Source organism: Phyllobates terribilis, unplaced genomic scaffold (assembly GCF_046119375.1).
Source record: "Phyllobates terribilis strain yellow unplaced genomic scaffold, ASM4611937v1 Scaffold_11__3_contigs__length_659146591, whole genome shotgun sequence".
Classification (NCBI taxonomy): domain Eukaryota; kingdom Metazoa; phylum Chordata; class Amphibia; order Anura; family Dendrobatidae; genus Phyllobates; species Phyllobates terribilis.
In genome coordinates, this window is record NW_027362771.1 from 577,116,720 (window position 1) to 577,138,664 (window position 21,945).

The window sequence follows — 21,945 nt, forward strand, 5'->3', positions numbered from 1 at the left end:
TCATGTGATGCTTCTCTAATTCGTGTAATTAACAGCACCTGTAACTTACCTGTGGAACCTAACAGGGGTTGGCAATAACTAAATCACACTTGTAGCCAGTTAACATGGATTAAAGTTGACTCAACCTCTGTCCTGTGTCCTTGTGTGTACCACATTGAGCATTGAGAAAAGAAAGAAGACCAAAGAACTGTCTGAGGACTTGAGAAACCAAATTGTGAGGAAGCATGAGCAATCTCAAGGCTACAAGTCCATCTCCAAAGACCTGAATGTTCCTCTGTCTTCCGTGCGCAGTGTCATCAAGAAGTTTAAAGCCCATGGCACTGTGGCTAACCTCCCTAGATGTGTACGGAAAAGAAAAATTGACGAGAGATTTCAACGCAAGATTGTGCGGATGGTGGATAAAGAACCTCGACTAACATGCAAACAAGTTCAAGCTGCCCTACAGTGTCAACCCGTACTATCCATCGGCGTCTGAATGAAAAGGGACTGTATGGTAGGATACCCAGGAAGACCCCACTTCTTACCCCGAGACATAAAAAAGCCAGGCTGGAGTTTGCCAAAACTTACCTGAGAAAGCCTAAAACGTTTTGGAAGAATGTTCTATGGTCAGATGAGACAAAAGTAGAGCTTTTTGGCAAAAAGCATCAACATAGAGTGTATAGGAAAAAAAAGAGGCATTCAAAGAAAAGAACACGGTCCCTACAGTCAAACATGGCGGAGGTTCCCTGATGTTTTGGGGTTGCTTTTCTGCCTCTGCCACTGGACTGCTTGACCGTGTGCATGGCATTATGAAGTCTGAAGACTACCAACAAATTTTGCAACATAATGTAGGGCCCAGTGTGAGAAAGCTGGGTCTCCCTCAGAGGTCATGGGTCTTCCACCAGGACAATGACCCAAAACACACTTCCAAAAGCACTATAAAATGGTTTGAGAGAAAGCACTGGAGACTTCTAAGGTGGCCAGCAATGAGTCCAGACCTGAATCCCATAGAACACCTGTGGAGAGATCTCAAAATGGCAGTTTGGAGAAGGCACCCTTCAAATATCAGTGACCTGGAGCAGTTTGCCAAAGAAGAGTGGTCTACAATTCCAACAGAGAAACTCATTGATGGTTACCGGAAGCGGTTGTTCGCAGTTATTTCGGCTAAAGGTTGTGCAACCAAGTATTAGGCTGAGGGTGCCAATACTTTTGTCTGGCCCATTTTTGGAGTTTTGTGTGAAATGATCAATGAATTGATTTTTGCTTCATTCTCTTTTGTTTTTTCCTTGCAAGCAAATTAAATGAAGATAATAAGACCAAAGAATTTGTGATTGCAATCATTTTCGGGAAGAAACTGAGTATAATCTGACAGAATTGCAGGGGTGCCAATACTTTTGGCCACCACTGTAAATAGCTGTTACACAAATCTAACTAATGTGACCAAAAAATATAATTCTTCTATCCCTGTGTTTTCTACTAGTTATAATTCACAATTTAGTGCAATAAAAGATATTGCTGCTAAGAACTTACCTATATTGTACCAGGATCCAATTTTAAATACCATGTTACGCCCTGGTATAAAATATGTGCCAGGTAGAGGTCAGACTCTGGGTGACCTTCTGTCTCCCAGCTTGTATCATACCCCTTTAAGTAGGAATTGGCTTGCACAAAATGGCTGTTTTAACTGCGCTGGAGCCAAATGCAATATGCGTCAACATACTGCTGAAATCTTTAAGGCAAACTCACCTCCTGTGCAGCTAAACACTTTATTCAAATGCATCAGAGCAATTTGAACTCCTTTTTGTTTTTTTCAGAATCGAAAGAGTCAATAAGCCTAAAAGAGGTGTTAAATGGAGAAAGCTACTTCTAAACAAAGAAGCTTTTTGGATTCTTAAAGCGAACACTAGATATCCCACAGGTATGAATTACCGCAGGGACCCTATGTATACTTAAGGACTTTTCTTATTTCTTGCTTTTTTTTCATATTGTTTTTGCATATTCTGATGTCACTAACATGAGTGGGGCTTTTGGATTTTAAAGGAAGCGGTTGTATGGTACAAATACGCTATGACTAAGACTGCTGTGCGGTCGAATCACGTCAAAGGACCTCTGGTACTCTGTGTTTGTACTTTTTTTTAATGAATATGAAATAAAGTAAGTTTTTCATTTTTCAATTGGATCTATTTTTTTCACTATTTTTTGTCTCTTTTTCCTTTTTATAGTTTAAGTTTGTATAGACCTTTTAAAACCTGTAGGTTGCCTGATCATATTGGGCTTTGATTGCTTATTACAATCTTTCAATATTTATATTTATTCATTACAAAAACATTTACAACTTACAATGCAGTCTACAATTTTGTAGATATGAAATATGTTTGCACTTTTCATGAGAAGAATTTACACCAAAATATTCCAAAATGTTCAATTCAATGTGAAAGATATAAAGGAGTTTGACAATGTATGGGAATTTTACCAAGTAAACCATTCTACATTTAACAATTATAAGGTACTGCGATGGGGTCATCTGTGGCCCCAAGACAAATTCAATCAATTTCTTTGTCAAGAATTTAATGCATGCAAACATCCTGTGTTTACATGCAATGTATGCAGTTATGTCCAAAGCTCCCCCTAGTACTCACAACGACATGAATTTAAGGAAAAACATTCAAAAATTATGCGGGCTGTCCAAAACGTAAAAAAAAGCACATAGGAAATGGTAAAAAAAACACTAAGAAAAAAACACTACAAATTTACAAAATGCCAGAAAAAAGGGGAGATACTCGAAGCATTTTTCGCTTGAAATACAGACATTTTTTGCCACCCAAAAAAGATGTTATGTGCACATACCCTAATAGTAGGTATACACAGCTTTTGGATGGGCATTTAGAAAGATTCTGCTCTGAAATCCACATAAAAAACACTTCAAATACTCTTTGAATAAGCTTCCAATTTTCTGATTTTAAAGGGGAAAAGCTCCTATACTGCAGAGAGTGCTATTTTTCATATGTGTTTTGGAGCATTCCCCATTAAATCAACCGGAAGCTTATTCAAAGAATATTTGAAGCAATTTTTTTCATGTAAATTTTGGAGTACAATCTTCTTTTAAATACCCATCAGAAGACTGTGTGAATATACCCTACTGAGGAAGAGGTCAAAGAGGTTATGAGTGTGGTGCTTACTGCCAAACATTTCACAACTCCCGTAAACTTAAATAGAGAGAGTCGCAGGAACGGAAAGCTACCTGTCTATTTCACACTTCTTTCTGGAGTGTCAAAAGGATCAAGAGACCTCATTCTCCTGAATTATGAGGCATCCAGAGATGTCTACACAGTGCAACATTAGACTTTTCCTGTTTCTGCTCCTCAGCTGCCGGCCACTACTGTTCTTTGTGGAGGCTGCTCACATATACATAGTTAACCTGTCGGACAAGCATATGGTTGGTGTTCACACAGAATGGCCACAGCTCTTGCACCCCTGAACCCCTGACTTAGAGGATTATCTGGTGTTCTTGAGGGCCAGTCTGACTTAATCTAGAGCAAAGGAGATACATTGCCTCCGTATCGGCTTTTTCCATATCTGCCCTTTCCTATTGCTGGAATTGCTCCCCAGTATCTGACTCCATTTAAGATATCAAAATTATACATATATAGCCTTGAAAGGTAACATGACGTAAAGAATAACTGAAAAGGGAAAGTTTTTGTAACTTACTTGCTGTGTGCAAATAATTGGTGAAGTCTCCGTGCATTCCTCAACAAGCACTGTGTCCAGGCTTCCTTTGTATAAACCTTCCCTCCTGCAGGTGATTTACATTGCATTCAGTCTCCAGTATGATAAACATCTCCAAATCAATAGCCCGTGCTATAGTAATGTAGGAATACCGGTTATTACCCAGATTTCAGGATTCTTTCTTTGTTTTCCAGTTTTGCAACACACTTAGATCAATAGGTCATAAGTAGTGATGAGCGAGCACTAAAATGCTCGGGTACTCATTGCTCGGGTCGAGCACATTGGAATACTCGGGTGCTCGACCCGAGCAACGAGCCCAATGTAAGTCTATAGGAAACTCGAGTATTTTTCAGGCGGCTCCCCCCGGCGGTCTGCAGAGAGCCTAAAAATTGGCCAAATCGACGGGAACAGTGCTCAAATGACATGGGAACAGCATGGGGAAGACCCCTGGAAGCATTTCTGACCCTCAGGTCACTGCTGTCAACAACGTTGTCAGAGTATTACGCCACTTTTACGGACTCACAATAAAACATACAAAAACGAAACCAAAATGGATTTTCCTGGGAAATATGTTAAGGAACAATCTTTCCAGGGTAATGACTTGTATATAAGGCAAAATAAATAACCAAAACCAAAAATACTCCTCCACACCTTGGGCTATGTTCACACGTAGCATTTTTGATGCGTTTTTGCACTTTTGAATTGCTTTCAACCAAGACAAATGCATACACCAGGAAATGTCATTTTAACATTTTACCACCTTATCTGGCCATGTGGTGTGTGACACATCATCAGACACATGCATACAGTGCTGAAAAGACATGGGAACAGCATGGGGAAGACGTCTGGAAGCATTTCTGACTCCCAGGTCACTGCCTAAAAGTGTGCCCATCATAAGTGATCCTCGGCGCATGCGAAGATGCCACCCGCCATGCACCTGTCATTGCAGACTTGCAACAATCACCGTCCATGTCTTTGTCCCAGTGCAGCGTTCAGTTGTCCCTACCCCATCCCTTGGAATGCAAGCGCAAGTATGCAGCCGGCCACCCACCCACCCACAGGCTGCAATACTATACTGTCAAATTTTTGAGAGCTGCTTGCACTTGAAATGTGGCCTTTTAGGCTCGTGGAGGCAGTAGTTGTCCACAATCTTATGGCGGCATCGACCTGGTATCCATACTCGGTCCCCAGACGCCACTATTTCTCCCGGTATCGTCTCTGCCTTCCACAAGCACGGGTCCCACAGCATTACCCCTACCCTCCCCAGTGCAATTACTGGGAAGGACCGCCAAACCACAAATACGTGGACAGGTGAATGTGGCCAGTGACGATACGGAGCCAGTCCACAGCTTTTTTGCTGAGTTGTATTTCACCACAGCCATAATCTTTAGCTTGGTGAAAGGACTTGGGAAACCATATCTACCCAGCTGTCATTTCTCCCAGGATGTCCTCTAAAGCTGCTTTCACTTGAAATGTGGGCTTTAAGGCTCATGGAGGCGGAAGCTTTTCATAAACTCATGCCGGCTGCGGCTGGGTGTCCATACTCGATTCCCAGCCGCCACTATTTCTCCTGGTATCGTCTCTGCCTTCCACAAGCATGGGTCCCACAGCATTACCTGTACCCTCCCCAGTGCACTTACTGGGAAGGACCGCCTAACCACAAACACGTGGACAGGTGAATGTGGCCAGGGACGGTACGGAGCCAGTCCACAGCTTTTTTTGCTGAGAGTTGTATTTAGCTTAGTGAAAAGACTGGCATAGAGGGAAACCGTATCTACTCTGGGTGTCATTTTTCCCAGGAAGTCTTCTAATTCAGCTTGTTGCAGAAGCAATGGCAGCTCGTACAACATCAACTCGCACTTGTCGGTGGTGCTTTGACACACAAACAACTTTCTTTGCGCATTTAATTTCATTGGGCAATGGCCTGATCTGCAATGCGGTTTGAGAAATAACATGCATAAGCACATCCAATGCACATTAAAAAACGCAGCTATAGAGTGTACGGGAACCTTTCCACACACTTTTCTTAGCCAGGGAAGCTTCTCGGCAGGGATGGACGGACCCACCAGAAAACCGGAGACTCCTCCGGTGGGCCTGGCTTCTCCTTCAGGAGAATTCATAGTGCCGAGGTGAGGCCATGATGATGATAGAGACCACCATCTGCTTAGTTTTCTGTTACTTGGAATGCAAGCGCAAGTATGCAGTCAGCCACCCACCCACCCATAGGCCGCAATACTAAACTGCCAGATATCTGGGCAGCTGCTTGCACTTGAAATGTGGCCTTTTAGGATCATGGAGGCGGAAGCTTTTCACAACCTCATGCCTCCTGTCCATACTCGGTCCCCAGCCGTCACTATTTCTCCCGGTGTTGTCTCCGCCTTCTACAAGCGCGGATCCCTGAATATTACTGCTGGTACATTTCTGTGGCAATCTGCTTGCCTCCTACAAGCCTGTAATATTTTCAGTAAACTATGGTACGATGCCATGATATTAGCACTGCCCCCAGTACCAGTAGCGAAGCCATCCCCAATTTCCTTCTCAGAAATTTTATTTGGTAGACTGAGTGGCTGCCCAAATACATTAGTTTCTCACAAAGGAGCTGAAGATAGAGTGGCAGTAGGTGCAAGTTTCTCCAGCCTGTTACATATTAGAGGGTGAATGGCAGCACATTGGATCAGTGGTTAGCACTGAAGCCTTGCAGAGCTGGGATCCTGGGTTCAAATGCCAGCAAGGACAACATCTGCAAGGACTTTGTATGTTCTCGCGCCGTGTTTGCTTGTGTTTCCTCCTCAGTAAAAAAGCAGCCATAGAGTGTCTGGGAACCTTCCCACACACTTTTCTTAGCCAGGACTGATTCTTGGCAGGGTTGGACGGTCCTGCTAGAGAATCCTCTGGTGTGCCCTGGCTTCTACCTCAGGCAGTTCATGATAGCGCTAACTTTGCAGCTGCTATGGGGCTCTTGAGCGGGGGAGAAAGGTGAGCCCTCATAATCAAATCCTCTGGTGGGCACAATGTTTTTCAATCTGAAACAGCTTCTCAGTGGGAGTTGTATTTCACCACAGCCATATTCTTTAGCTCGGTGAAAGGACTGGCATAGAGGGAAACCATATCTACTAAGGCTTTCATTTCTCCGTCACCAGGTTCCACCCATTGTCACACACGACCATGCCTGGCTGTATGTTCAGCGGTGAGAGCCATAGATCAGGCTGCTGTGTTACAGCTTTCAACAACTCTGCAGCTCTGGGCGGTTTGTCACCTAAGTATTAAGCATGTTATCTTCAGCACAGCCTGTTGCATCTTGGCCAAGGCAGTGCTGCAGGTGCTGTCAGCTTGTGACTGATGTGGTCATTTCGGAGATGGAGGAGGAGGTGCAGGAGCTGAAGAATGTGATTACATTGAGGTTAAATTGGCGACGCTGTTTTTTATACTAAAGAAAGATCCTATTGTTTTGGGTTTTTTTACGTTATTTTTTAAGACAAATGCAATCACCGGGAAATGTCATTTTAACATTTTACAACCTTATCTGGCAATATGGTGTGTGACACATCATCAGACACATCCTGTTTCAATTATGAGGGAGGGACTCTTAAAGTCATAAAGCCTATTTTTATAGGGCCATCAGATGGCCCTTACTATTCTTAAAAGGCCAGCAGTTGGCCCTCGCTATTGTTAGAGAGCCATCAGCCGGCTATGCTTTGTTGTTCCCATTATTAACAAGTGGGTCTCCTATACTGTTATTGCGTATCCAGTGACTGCAAGGGCTGCCAAGATTTGAACGCAACCCAATACCCCTTTGAAGAGACATAGAGGAGGGTCTCAGTAAAAAAAATGTTCCCATTGTAAAGGAGCAGGTCTCTCATAGTGGCAATGCCCATGCTGTGACTGCAAGGGCTGCCAAAATTTGGGAAAAATCACACTAAGAATTTAAAGACACATAGAGCAGGACCACAGTAACGACAAATTCCCATTAGAAAGGAGATAGTCTGCTCTACAGTTATAGGGTAAACAGTGAGTCCAACGACTGACCAAATTTGGGAAAAACCCCACTAAAAATTGAAAGACACATAGAGCAGGGCAACAGTAACAAGTACGACATGTTCCCATTAGAAAGGAGAGGGTCTGCTATACAGTTATAGGGTAGTCCAGTGGCTGACCAAATTTAGGAAAAAACCCACTAACAATTTAAAGACACCTAGAGCAGGTCCACAGTAACGGCAAATTCCCATTAGAAAGGAGAGGGTCTCCCATAGTGTTGGCCTATGCAGTGAATGCAAGGGCTGCGAAAAATTGTGAGGCACTCCAATGCCCCTTGGAAGAGACTTAAAGGGCCTCATAAAAAAATGTTCCCATTAGAAAGGAGCAGGCCTCCCATATTTGTAATGCCCACGCACTAAGTGTATGGGCTGACAAACATTTACCCCTGGAGGGTATACATAAACATACTGTATAATAATTTTTTTTTACCTGCATCATAAACACCCTTTAAAAAAATTATGTGGTGTTGCATCACGGACCACGGTCACCCTTGTGATATGGTGGTGGAGGATGAGGATGAGGAGAAGGAGGAGCACAACAGCAAATAGCCAAAATCAGGAAGCTTAAACCCATGTGTGGGTGTGAAGAGGTGCATGGGAATACACCTCCCAAAAAAGACACTGGATTTGAGTTTATGTTACGCTGCTATCATTCGGTGTTGTTGAGAAATCTGGCCCAATCCAGCCCTTGTTCATTTTTATGAGAGTCAGCCTGTCAGCATTTCCAGTTGACAAGCGGATGCGCTTATCAGTTATAATTCCACCAGCGGCACAAAAAACCCGCTCTGATAAAACACTAGCGGCAGGGCAGCCCAGGACCTCCAAGGCGTAGAGAGCCAGTTCATTCCACGTATTCAGCTTGGGTATCCAATAATTATAAGGCACAGAGGAATCACGGACGACGTTGGTATGGTCAGCAAGGTACTCTCTCAGCATTTTCCCAAACTTAGCACTCCTTGTGAGAGTACCCCGCATATCAGGGCCTGTGCGATGGGAGGGTCTGAGAAAACTGTCCCAGAACTTTGACAGTGTTCCCCTACCTCTGCTGGATTGCATTTGTGTCTCCTTGGTTGTTCAATGAACTGTGACCTATGCCTCCAGCGCTTTCAGATTGGAATTTTTTTAATAGTTCCGCAGCAAGGGCCTTCTGGTACTGCCCCATTTTTGTAGACCCGTCCGTCTCAGCAATAAGAGATATAACGTTCTCTTTGCAGCATGGGCCTAAAAGTGTCACCACCAGTAATGACTGTCACCCAAAATATTGAGAACGGAGGGTCATGGAAAAGGCAGCGTAACATAAACTCAGCCATGCGTACCAGACTGCTAACAGGGAAGATTCCGTGTCCTCACCAATAGGATGACTGACCATGCTCCCCTCCTCCTCCTCCTCTCTGTCCTCTGGCCATCCACGCTGAACAGACGTATGACAGTTGTGCAGGTAGTACCATCTCTAGTGCATGAAACTAGCTCCTGTTCTTCCTCCTCCTCTTCCTCATTGTCACCCAATCCACGTTGGGATGAGATGAGGCTGGGCTATGTGTAATCACCCTGTATGGTTCCTTGATCCATCTCATCGTGCTCCGCCTGCAATACATCAATTTGATTGTGAGCAGAGAGCGTTTCAGAAGACAGAGAAGCGGGATGGTGATGCTAATTATGGCGTCATCACCGCTCACCATCTTGGTGGAGTCCTCAAAGTTTTGGAGGATGGTACATATGTCTGACATCCATGTCCACTCCTGAGGTCTTATGTGTGGAGTCTGAACTGAAGCATATTAGCTTCAGCACAGCCTGTTGCCGCTTGGCCGAGGCAGTGCAGCAGTGCTTCCAGCTTGTGACTGATGTGGTCATTTTGGAGATGGAGGCTGAAGAGGAGGAGGAGGCTGAGGAGGATGAGGTGCAGGAGCTGTAGACCGTGGGGGCAACCCTGATTGCTCTAGGGCCCACAATCCTTGGTGTTGGGAGGACGTGTTCCGTCGCAAGCTCCGACTGGGTCCTGGCTTCCACTATGTTAACCAAGTGTGCCGTCAGTGAGATGTACCGTCCCTGCCCACAAGCACTTGTCCACGTGTCCGTGGTTAGGTGGACTTTCCCAGTAACTGCGCTGTTGAAGGCACGGCTAATGTTTTGGGACACGTGCTTGTGAATTGCTACTTGAGAGTATGCAATGACAGGTGCAGGGCAGGATGCTTCTTCGCATGCACCATGGACAAGGGATTGGCTTGCATGCACAACTGCGGAAGAAGCAATGGTGCCACCCGCAGACACTGTTGCTGGACCCTGGGGTTCGGCCCACAAAGTCGGGTGCTTTGCTGCCATGTGCCTGATCATGCTGGTGGTGGTCAGGCTGCTAGTTTTGCCACACCTGCGGATGCTGGCCTGGCAGGTGGTGCAAATTACCTTTTTGGGGTCATTGGCAGAGTCTTTAAAAAACAACCAGACTCGGGAAGACCTAACAGTTGTACTGGCAACCCCCTTTGTGTTGGTGTTAAGGGGAACGGTGGCCTGCCTTCTGCCGGCGGCCACCACACTGCTTCTTCCTGCCTGTTGGGGTGCTCTGTCTCCCTCCCCCTGTGTGCTGCTCTCCTCGCTGTGCATGTCTTCCTGCCAGGTTGGGTCAGTTACTATATCATCCACCACCTCGTCTTCCACTTCCACACTCTGGTCCTCCTCCTGACTTTCTGGCTATTGTGTCTCATCATCGTCCACCTCTTGTGACACTTTCCCAACGTCGCCTTCTTGTGACCATGGCTGCTCAAATATTTGGGCATTGCTACATTCGATCTCCTCTTGCCCCGCTTCAAGTGGACCGGGCGAGAGGCCCGAATCTACAAATGGGAAATTGAACAGCTCTTCGGAGTGTCCAAGTGTGGGATCAGTTGTCTCTGGGCACTCGGCATGGTGGGAGAAAGGAGGTTCAGGGTGAGGAATATGCCATCCAGACTCACAGCTACTGAGACTTGACTATGTTGAAGACAAAGTGGTGGTGGTGGTGGTGGCTAAGTGACTGGAAGCATTATCTGCTATCCAACCAATAACCTTTTCACACTGCTCTGTGTTCAATAGTGGTGTTCTGCCGTCCCCTATTAATTGGGACAGGAAGGTCGGGCGAGAAGATGTGGGTGGTTGTTGTGGCACAATTTCAGCTTGCCCACGGCCTCGCCTATCATCACCATCACGTCCAGTTCCCCGTCCCTTGCCACGTGCCTTGCCCATTTTAAATGGAGGACAATGTCTTCCACGCTCACAATAAATGACTGAATTTGGAGCAAACTTATATGTGATCAGTGTGATGGACAAACCACAGTTTTAAATACCTGGCCTGTAGGTAACTATTATGAACAGAAATCTGGCGTCAATTGCTTCACTGACACACTAAAGCAAATTTTTAATGGAGGTCAGAAATGGCAGTATTTTCTGAAAACGTAAATGTGATCCGTGTGACGGAGAAAACACATTTTTAAATACCTGGCCTGTAGGTAACTATTTTGAACAGCAAACTCATGCTTAAATAGCTGGATCTTTACCGCTGTAGTATGGAAAGGACCTGGCTGTATTCTGCAGTGCCAACAAGCAAATGGCACAGAAAAAATGGCGTTCTCTGGATTGCTTTTTAAACAAATAGTGAGGATTAGGATTAAAAAAAAAATATTCCTGGCCCCTGAGACCTCGGCTTTTTTCTAGAAATATCTAACAGCAGCAGCAGCAGACAAAACTGGAATGGAGCCTCTTGCCCTATGTGCACTGCAGTCTGCTATATGCCCTGCTTGCCTATATACAATGCCTACCTGATATCTCTGCAGATGGATAAGTCCTCAGAAGGACTGTTTGTTGAGATGGATATGTGTCTCTAATATAGTCTGTACACCTACCCTAACTAGAAACAAGCAAATCTCTCCCTAGCTCTGCAGCACCTCTCCCTACACTGTCTGATTCCGGAGTGACTGTGACAAGCATGGCGGCGCCAGGTCTGATATAGACCTGATGACGCTGTGCGGCCAGCCAATCACTGTAATGCCACAGCCAACATGGCTCTAAAGAGCGCCAAACATGCAGGGAGGAGACCCAAGCTCCCGCCGAGCAACCCTGGAAATACTCGGCGAGCACCGAGCATGTCGAGCAGTGAGACGCTCGGGCGAGCACCGAGCAGTAGCGAACATGCTCGCTCATCACTAGTCATAAGTAGTGATGATTGAGTATGTTTTGTTAACTCTTTCACCGAGTATGCTCGGACGAGCACCGAGTATTTACAGCTGCTCGGTGATATGTTTGAATCACTCCCGTGTGCATGATTTGCGACTGTTTGACAGCTTTAATACATGTGAGGAATATGTAAGAAATAGACATACAGTAGAATAGCTGTAACTACTCGGTGCTCGCCCAAGCGTACTCAGCGAAAGGGTTAATAGAACAAACTCGCTCATCACTAGTCATAACATATAACATTTTAATATTTTTGTACAATATTTTCACACTAAACAATTTTTATATTTCATATAATAATTGACCCATACACATCCAGTAATTTATCTTGATTATTTACCAAGATAAACTACAGTCGTGAGCAGAGACCTGGTTCTTGTGCAGTAACTCTCTTGTCATGCTTTACAGCCTAAAGGCAATATTAGTCTTGGATGAAGTACAGCAAGAGACTGGTGCAGACTCATTAATTCATTGAATTAATTCCACTGAGCAGGTGCCAAGCGTTGCGTGTCCGACATGTCATTTGCTTTGGATTTAGAAAACATGCCCTAAAATGCCATTAACTGAAATTATTATTAATAATAAGTTGGAGTTGGGACAGTTTTGTGAGGATTTACAGTGGAGAAGTCAGGACCATCTACTGGCAGAGTAACACCCAGTGGACACTTGGCCACTCATTTGCATATCGTGCATGAGTTGTTAAAACTTTCTTATCGTTAGCTAGTCAATTGGGTAAAAATGGCTGTCAGATTGCCTTTAAGCCCTCCCCGTTGAAGCCAATTTTTCACCTTTCTAATCAAACTACATTTTGGTAATATCTTTGGAATCCATCTACATATCCCAACGACTCTCAGATTGGATTTTACAATCACAGATTGCACTTTATGTTTGCGGTAAATTTTGATCGATATGTGTTGTTTATTTATAAAAATATTGGAAGCTTCATGAACATTTAGAAAAATTCACAATGTTATGCTCCTAAAAAGGTAGTCATACTACACAATTAATAAATAATATTTACCACATGCCTACTTTATGTCAGCATCATTTTTTTACTGTATTTTCTGTTTGGTTATATTGTTAGAAGGGTTAAAAGTTTATCAGCAGTGGAGTGGTGAAGCACTAAAATGTGAAAAAGCTGAGATTCAGAGCTCCACCAGTCAGGATTGAATCAAACATCATCCATTGGGCATGCCAACTTATGTTTGGTTATTTCCACCTGAGACTATCGAGCAGACCCTGAGAGACCCTTAGGGGCAGTTTGAGAGGAGTCTTTTGCCCCAAATGGAGCACTTCTCTAGTTGTGGCTTAGGGCCATCAGTGGATCCCAGGGCTCGATTCTTGATTAGCTCAAGGACATCTTGCCACGAATTGGCACTGAAAGTAAGTAGAATAGTTTGATTTCCACCTGGGGCAACCTGGCAGGGCAACCTGAAGCCTCTACTTCAGTGAAAGATCTCCATTCCCATTGCTCTGCTCTGTATTGGATGGCTCTGAGACTGCTATAATTTTCCATCACACAGTTTATCCAACATAGTTTCATTTTTGGTGGATATTGGATGCCATGTAGTAGATATAACTGATCATTACTTACATTTGCTTCCCTTTTTATAGCAACTCTTGCTCCTCAATTTGCTGTCAACTATAACTATTGAGACACTAGCTCAATTTTTCAGGAATTTCTATAAGTCTGAAATTATTTTATACCCACGGAAGCCCATAAAATCTCCTATGCTGGTGACTCTGTTTCTTCTATAACACCATTTCAGAGGCACAGCCTCAATTTTTCACAACCTTTGGATTGGATATTGGTCTGCATAGTAAAAGCAGCAATTTGGTGAGTCTTTTCGGAGTATGATCAGGAATCTTCACCAGGGCTGCCACCAGAAATTTCAGGGCCCCATACAGGCAAAATTTTTGGGCCACCTTGAGACTCCACCCAGGCTCCACCCCAACTCTACCTCCACCCCTCAAACCTTCCACAGTCTCACTGCCCACTCTTGGATAAACTCCACTTCTGCACCACATCCTCACCAATCACACATTAACAGTTCTCATCGAATATCATATCATATACATAGCCATCAGTTTTTGTTTTGGCCAAAAGATTTTTTAAGCTGCCACTACGACAAGATAGACTCTTCTAGCAGGGCCCTACATACAAGGGACAAATACCACCACACCATGGCCGGATCACATATTTCCGCCACATACTGATGAAATAATAACACATATGTGGCGCCCCTGAGGGTTCGGTCGCCACAGAGGCGTCTTACCCAGAGGTGTAGTATCTCACTCTCAGGTAAGGAAGGAGTACTGTCTGGGACCCTAACACCTGAATCCAACACTCACTACTCCAGACCAGCTGGAAGGGCAAGATGTGTCATGCTTCCTTCTGAGCCCTGTCCCTGGCTGGAGTGGGGGGAACCAAAGTAGGGGGTACCATGTAGTGGGTGTGGGTGGAGGAAGAAGTTCAGGGGAGCACTTGTTAGGAGTAGTATAAAGAGGGAAGCCATCTTGAGAGTGTGAGCAGTCTGAGAGGAGAAGTAGAGGGAACAGGAGCTCTGCTCAAGAGGAGGGCCTAGAGAGAGGCCCACGACAGCCTGAGGAGGAGAGGAGCACGATAAAGGCTCCAGGGACGTGAAAGGGACCCCAGGGGTACGGGAAGTGCTGGAGGCCACCCGTATGCCAGAATCTGCCAGGGGTTGTAGGGGTCAGGTCGCACAGAGGGGACCGGTCCCTAAACTAGCAGAGTTATTTAAGCCTCAACTAGGAAATCGGAGGCTACAGTATTTCAGGTACTGCAGCCACAATCCACATCTGTCTCACCAAGAAGGTGGCCATAGAGGACCAGGGGACGGAGAAGATGTCGCCCGACAAGGTCCGCGGTCACTGGATTGGGATACTAGGTGTGAGGGGTGTAAGAGGGTGACCAGGACCTGGTCATGCACCTTTTCTTTGTGTGTGCACATAATGTTATATCCTGTTTTAAATGTGAACATGTGTTATGATCAATTGTCTGATGTGTCAGTTATAGAGTCAGTATAGGTTAGTGCAGGTAGGGTATTAGAATAGTAGAAGAGTAAGGCTAAGGGGGCTCTATAGCTTAATGCAGATGTAGTTATAAGTTAGGAAAGAGTTAAGGGGTTTGGGAGCTGCTCAGTGTGGGAGGAGCAGGTTCAGTGAAGGACTGAGATCTTTTTCCTGGTTGCAGAGCGTTCTAGAGAGAGATGTGAGGAGAGAGAAGTTGGTGGTCCAGGGGACACCGGTGACACGGCCTGTCCAGCAGCAAAGAACCCGTATTCAGATATTCTGAAACAGACATTTCCTAAACGTTCGGGACCTACGGTCCACAGGATCCACAGAGAAGTGTGTGTCCAAAAGCCTTCACTGAAGGGGAAGTCGGACGGGAAATAAACAGTACGGGATTCTTAGAACTGCGAGGGTCTCATAGGCCAAGAGGGTCCGCTATGGAAGGGATAGTTCAGGACAAACGGACAGTGAACATCAATACGTGCGGTGTATCAGACGGTAACCCTGGAAAAGTATGTGATCAATGCTACATGCTGTATGAAGTTGATTTCAAGTGTTCCAGTAAAGTTCTTTTTTTATAAAACACAATGAACGTCCCTAAATGTGTGTTCAGCGGTTCCTGAGGTGGAAGAACCGAAGACAGCAGAGATCTGCAATCAAAACGTGAGGGTTCTGCACCACACGCACAACACAAGAGAATTGGGACATTTATCTTTGTCAGGGGACATGGGTATGGGAACCCATAAGCTTCTCGCCACAACTACTACCCTGAGGTTCTTACAAAATTGGCGTAGTCAGCAGGATGCGAGTTCCTCGCATGAAGAGAGCGGGGTGGAGAGGACCCGCGGCACAGATGAGGCGCCTGAAGATAAAAAAATGAAACAAAGAGAATTGGAAAGCGCACGAACCAAGATGGCGGATGATGGTGCAGAGTCTGGCGATGGTTCCGCCCATCGTGGGCGTCCTGAGCACAAAATGGCACGGAAAACGGTATGACATGGACGCTGGGCCAGACTGAGACTGCGGCCCCCTGTGAGAAAGAAGAAATTCCACCTACCATTGAAGATCCCAGAAACAGAGTGGGAAGAATTGGTGAAGGTGGCTCCACACACGAATGGGCAGAGCCTAGGATGAGGACCCCTTGTGCTGAGCAGTACGGCGCCATTGCGAGAAAAGACGGTGAAACAGCGACAGCCTGGGAACATGTCTCGTCGTGGTGGCTTTGGGTGAATGGAGTGGAGCCAGCGCAGGGAGCGCCAGGGGAAGGAGGAGCACCCCGGCGGCCGCTGGGGAGTCTTTGATCTCCATGATTACCCCATAGAGAGCGGCTTACCGTTTGTACCAAGCTGGTATCCCTTTCACGATCTGCTGGGGGATACCGTCTCTCTGGCGGAGGTCCAAAAGGGGCTCGTGATCACAAGCTCAGGAGAAAAAAAACAAGTAGCAGTACAGGATGAGGTGGCCAGAGAAACAAAGGCAATGGTGGAGCCAGCAGATGACAATGAGCCACTTCCGGTGTCCGTGGCGGCGGTGAGTCTCAACGAGGGCCATGTCTCCAGCCCCCAACCCCCTACTTACCAAGAAATGGTGAGAATCCCCGGAGAAGAGGAGGCCCGGTGGATCGCCGGGGTGCTCGCCGAAAAGAAGAGGCGGGAGCGCCTCATCCGCGAAGAGCTGCGGAGGCCGGGAGGAGGAGCAATGTCCGGCCGGATGACTTGTGGCCTAGTGCGGCACTTCGACTTGTCCCGCGGCTATGGTTTCTTACAAGAAGCAGGGACCAGCAAGAAGGTCTATGTAAATAACGGATCGATCGATGCTCACGGTCCCTTGCTAGTGGGTAGCCGAGTTGAGTTCATCAAAGAATATGGGCCCCGAGGTCCATACGCGGTGGCCGTCAGTGTCCTGCCCGAGATGGTGGAGCAGGCGATGAACCAGCCTGTGCAGCCGACTGTGGTGGCTGCAGTACAGCTGGCTGTGGGCCAGAGTGAAAGCATAAACCCCAGACTAGGATCTCCTGCACTGGAGTCACTGGGAGCGATGGCCGGTTCTCAAGGGAGCGTGCGGTCAGAGTCTCCGAGCTTATCAGCATCGGAAACAAGTAGCCAGAACAACAGCGGAGGATCAGTCTCCAGTGATTCATCCTCTGGGACCACCATCATCTATATTCAAGGCCAGGGAGTGGCCCATTACGGCGGTCCCAGGGGAATCCCAGAGTGAACGGCTACTTTAAAAGTATCTGGTTGTGCTAGTTGCACGGGAAAAGCAAAAGGAACTGTTCTGCGTTCCTAGGGGCAGGAGCCCCTGTTCAGCCCGGTGATGACTGGAGGTGGCCATGGATGTGGTCACTAAAAGAGACTGTTCCGCATCTCTTAAACAGCAACCAGCCCTCATAGCACCATGGAGCAATGGTGCTGGCTGGATGGCCGGAAGGTGACTTTGTTTGTGTGTTTTTCCCCTCTCCCAGTTCTTTTGTGCACGTTTGCGCATTCCCCTGCTGGATTACGGGACTGAACCCTGATAGGGTTGACTAAAGGACTGTGCTCTTGTATAAGAGCTATAGAGTGAAGCATGGTTCTTAAAGGGACTGTACCCAGCAAAAGGAGGGAGGGAGACAAAGGGAAAGTTGTCAGGATGACCTGAGGATCGTGCCAGGTCACTGCTCCAGGACTGTCGGAGCAGAATTTGTTGGCCAGCGGGCCTGTGATGAACAATTTTTTTTTGGGTCCTAGGAGCAAGGGGGCCTGGGTCAGATGGACCCATATTCAAAGGAACTTGAACTCTATGTTCCAGGGTCCCAACCGAGTGGGACCGAGGTCGAAATTGCAGAATTGATAAAAATGTGTTGAATGATTGTGTATTTTATATAAAACTGTGGTTGAAAATTTTAAAATGTGCATTGGTGTTTTTACAGGTGCTCTCATGGTCGGGACGACCATGTTTTAGGAGGGAAGCATGTAAGAGGGTAACCAGGACCTGGTCATGCACCTTTTCTTTGTGTGTGCACATAATGTTATATCCTGTTTTAAATGTGAACATGTGTTATGATCAATTGTCTGATGTGTCAGTTATAGTGTCAGTATAGGTTAGTGCAGGTAGGGTATTAGAATAGTAGAAGAGTAAGGCTAAGGGGGGCACTATAGCTTAAAGCAGATGTAGTTATGTTAGAAAAGAGTTAAGGGGTTTGGGAGATGCTCAGTGTGGGAGGAGCAGATTCAGTGAAGGACTGAGATCTTTTTCCTGGTTGCAGAGAGTTCTAGAGAGAGATGTGAGGAGAGAGAAGTTGGTGGTCCAGGGGACACCGGTGACACGGTCTGTCCAGCATCAAAGAACCCGTATTCAGATATTCTGAAACAGACATTTCCTAAACGTTCGGGACCTACGGTCCACAGGATCCACAGAGAAGCGTGTGTCCAAAAGCCTTTACTGAACTGGAAGTCGGACGGGAAATAGACAGTACGGGATTCTTAAAACTGCGAGAGTCTCATAGGCCAAGAGGGTCCGCTATGGAAGGGACAGTTCAGGACAAACGGACAGTGAACATCAATACGTACGGTGTATCAGACGATAACACTGGAAAAGTATGTGATCAATGCTACATGCTGTATGTAGTTGATTTCAAGTGTTCCAGTAAAGTTCTTTTTTATAAAACGGAATGGACGTCCCTAAATGTGTGTGCGGCGGTTCCTGAGGTGGAAGAACCGAAGACAGCAGAGATCTGCAATCAAAACGTGAGTGTTCTGCACCACACACACAACACAGGAGAATTGCGACATTTATCTTTGTCAGGGGACCAGGGTATGGTAACACATCAGCTCCTCGCCACAACTACTACCCTGAGGTTCTTACAATGTGCAGGGAGACGGCCAGAAGGAATACACAGAAGGGGAGTCCCTCTATGTACTCTGGAGGTACCTGAGGGTTGGCTGAACCCCTTACTGAGTAAGCACAGGACAACGTGGGAAGTTACCCTGGCCCTGGTAACTTGGAGTCTGAAAATCGTGAGTAAAACCCTGAAGACTGCACCCCACTGTCTCTGTCAATTATTGCTGCTGCGCCATCACTCCCTGCACTACACTTCACCAAGAGTGCAACTTCATAACAGCAACATCTACACTGCTCTGGGCTAAGCTCTACCTGTGGAGAGCTAAACCAACTCTGCTGCATTCACACCAGCTCCAGAGGACCAGCTCCGCAGCGGCGGCTCCCTTTAGCCGAATACCACAGGTGGCATCACGAACTGTATATAAAAACTATAAATCCCCTGTAAATATTCCCCTTTTGATTAACCGCCCTGGGTCACGGACCGGGTCACCGTCACTGTGACATCTCCCCTAGCAACGACCGGCCCGGCACCGAGTATCCCACGGCCCAGGGGTCACGTCATTTTTGGCGTCACGAACAGGATATAAGAACTATAAATCCCCTGTAAGTAATATTTCCTTTTATTGACCGCCCTGGGTCACGGACCAGGTCACCACCACTGTGACATCTCCCCTAGCAACGACCGGCCCGGCACCGAGTACCCCATGGCCCAGGGGGCGCATCAACTTGGCGTCACGAACAGGATATGAACCCACCTGTTATCATCGGGCATTTTGCGCCTAGAGACTGTGTTCTAAACTGAATATGGCGCCCGCCCCAGAAGAACGGGCGCCATTATGTGCATTATAAAGAACAACAGAGAACCTCCCATCGTGGGCCGGGTCCCAAAATGGGAGCACGCCCCAAGCAGCAGTAACAATGTACGTATATGTGTCCATCAAGATGGGGGAGCTTCCCCCAGGTGTGGCCGACAGCAAGCATCCCTGGGACCGCCCCAGAAAGGGGAGAGGAAAAAAGAAGAAAACTGAGAGACGTGGTGTGGTCTCAAGCAGTCTAGACAGACCGCACCCGGCAGGCAAGATGGAGGGAGGTGAGACAGGAATTCCCGCCAGCGGCCTGCAGCTGCCTGAGACACCCCTCACCTTGGAGGAAGTGGTCTCAAAGCTGTCCTGGGAGGATTCGGAGTTTCTCTACGCTGGGATGGAAGACCTAAGCCGGCGGATGGAGAGGGCCCATCAAGCTGCCACCGCCAGCTTGGAAAAAAAAAAAGATGGAGAGAATGGCGAACAGGCAGCAGCCAGCGCTGCAATCAACAGGCAGTGCCCCAGCCTTGGCGGAGCCGGACCAGCGCCAGGAGGCAGAGTGCAGCACAGGAGCGGCCGCGGGAGCACGTAAGAGGAGTCTCCCTGTCCTGGGCGCTGAAAGCGCTGATCTGCTCCTGGGCCCCCTGCCGGAAACGTCAACCCCGGGTGCTACCGACGCAGGTCCACTTCTAGCCCCCCTTCAGTATCCTCCATCTCTGGGCGCGCAGGCCCTAGACCTACTCCTGGACCCGGAACCGTTAACCCCGGGCACCAGTGACGCCGGCTCGCTTCTGGGCCCAGGAACCACCTCCCCCGACACCTGAGTGGGTGTACGGGCTCCTGCCCTGGGACTGGTCCGCAGAGGTGGAGGACCATAGCCTCCCACTGTTACCCGCTCCTGAGCCCTCAGCCATCTTAAGGAGTGAAGAGGACCAGTTCCTGTGGGATAACCCTGGGGGGGACCTCATGGGATTTCCCTGGGAAACTAGAGCAGAAGCTGCGCGCCGGGTGGAGCACTGTAAGAGGGAGCTCGAGCAGTTGGAGAGAGAACGGCGCATCCGGCAGGCACGCTGGGAGAGCATGGAGGCCCGGAATATGGAGGAGAAGGCCCGGGCCCGCAAAGACAAGGAGGCCGCACACGGTCCCCATGCCGATGGGACCGTAGTGAAATTCAACCTGGATGGAGGATAGGGTTTCATCTGGGATCCACAGGCCGAGACGGATCTCTTTGTTAACAGGAGGGACGTGGAGTCCCACCTAAAGGAAGGACATCCGGATCGGAATCTGTACCCTGGTGATCACGTCACCTACACCAGGCATCGAGGTGAGAGGGGCTGGTATGCCCTGAAAGTCCACAGGGTGGTGGAGGAGAGTGTACCCTCGCCATCTAGAGTTGATGACCCGGCTGGGCCAGCCTATTGTGGACAGGTGCTTCCCAGGAGGGAGCACCACTATTGAACTGTTTCTTTGAAAAGTACTGTATATAGTTACCCGGAAGGGTACAGCAAAAACACTGTGAGTTTGAAAAGTTAAAAAAGTTAAAGAGTGTGTTTATCCAGTTACCCGGTAAGGGTAAAGAAACCTGCAACATTTAAGAAAATGTGCCTCCCATAAAGGGAAGAAAAGTTTTGTTCATTATCTTCAATGCAAATTCATTCTCAAAATTGAATGTCTAAAATGTGTTTTTACTCTGTTCCAGCCCCCGGACATGCTGTGTTTTACCAGGGGGGTATGTGGCGCCCCTGAGGGTTCGGTCGCCACAGAGGTACTGCATCTCACCCAGAGGTGTAGTATCTCACTCTCAGGTAAGGAAGGAGTACAGCCCGGGACCCTAACACCTGCATCCAACACTACACTACTCCAGACAAGCTGGAAGGGCAAGATGTGTCGCGCTTCCTGCTGAGCCCTGTCCCTGGCTGGAGTGGGGGGAACCAAAGTAGGGGGAACCATGAAGTGGGTGTGGGTGGAGGAAGAAGTTCAGGGGAGCACTTGTTAGGAGTAGTATAAATAGGGAAGCCATCTTGGGAGTGTGAGCAGTCTGAGAGGAGGAGTAGAGGGAGCAGGAGCTCTGCAGGAGCTCTGCTCAAGAGGAGGGCCTAGAGAGAGGCCCAGGACAGCCTGAGGAGGAGAGTAGCTGGACAAAGGCTCCAGGAATGTGAAAGGGACCCCAGGGGTATGGGAAGTGCTGGAGACCACCCGTACGCCCGAATCTGCCAGGCTGTGGAGGGGTCAGGTCGCACAGAGGGGACCGGTCCCTAAACTAGCAGAGTTCTTTATGCCTCAACTAGGAAATGGGAGGCTGCAGTATTTCAGGTACTGCAGCCACAATCTACATCTGTCTCACC

General features: G+C 47.4%; 1 protein-coding gene across 3 annotated transcripts in view; it reads right to left on the reverse strand.

The window, feature by feature from the left end:
* LOC141166956 (beta-1,3-galactosyltransferase 2-like) overlaps window positions 1–21,945 on the reverse strand; it is a 346,293-nt gene that overhangs the window by 291,992 nt on the left and 32,356 nt on the right. For all 3 annotated transcript variants that reach the window (XM_073654195.1, XM_073654193.1, XM_073654192.1), the window contains exon 3: window positions 3,688–3,772. The gene's annotated coding sequence lies outside the window, so the exon portion shown is untranslated. The remainder of the gene's footprint in view (window positions 1–3,687; window positions 3,773–21,945) is intronic.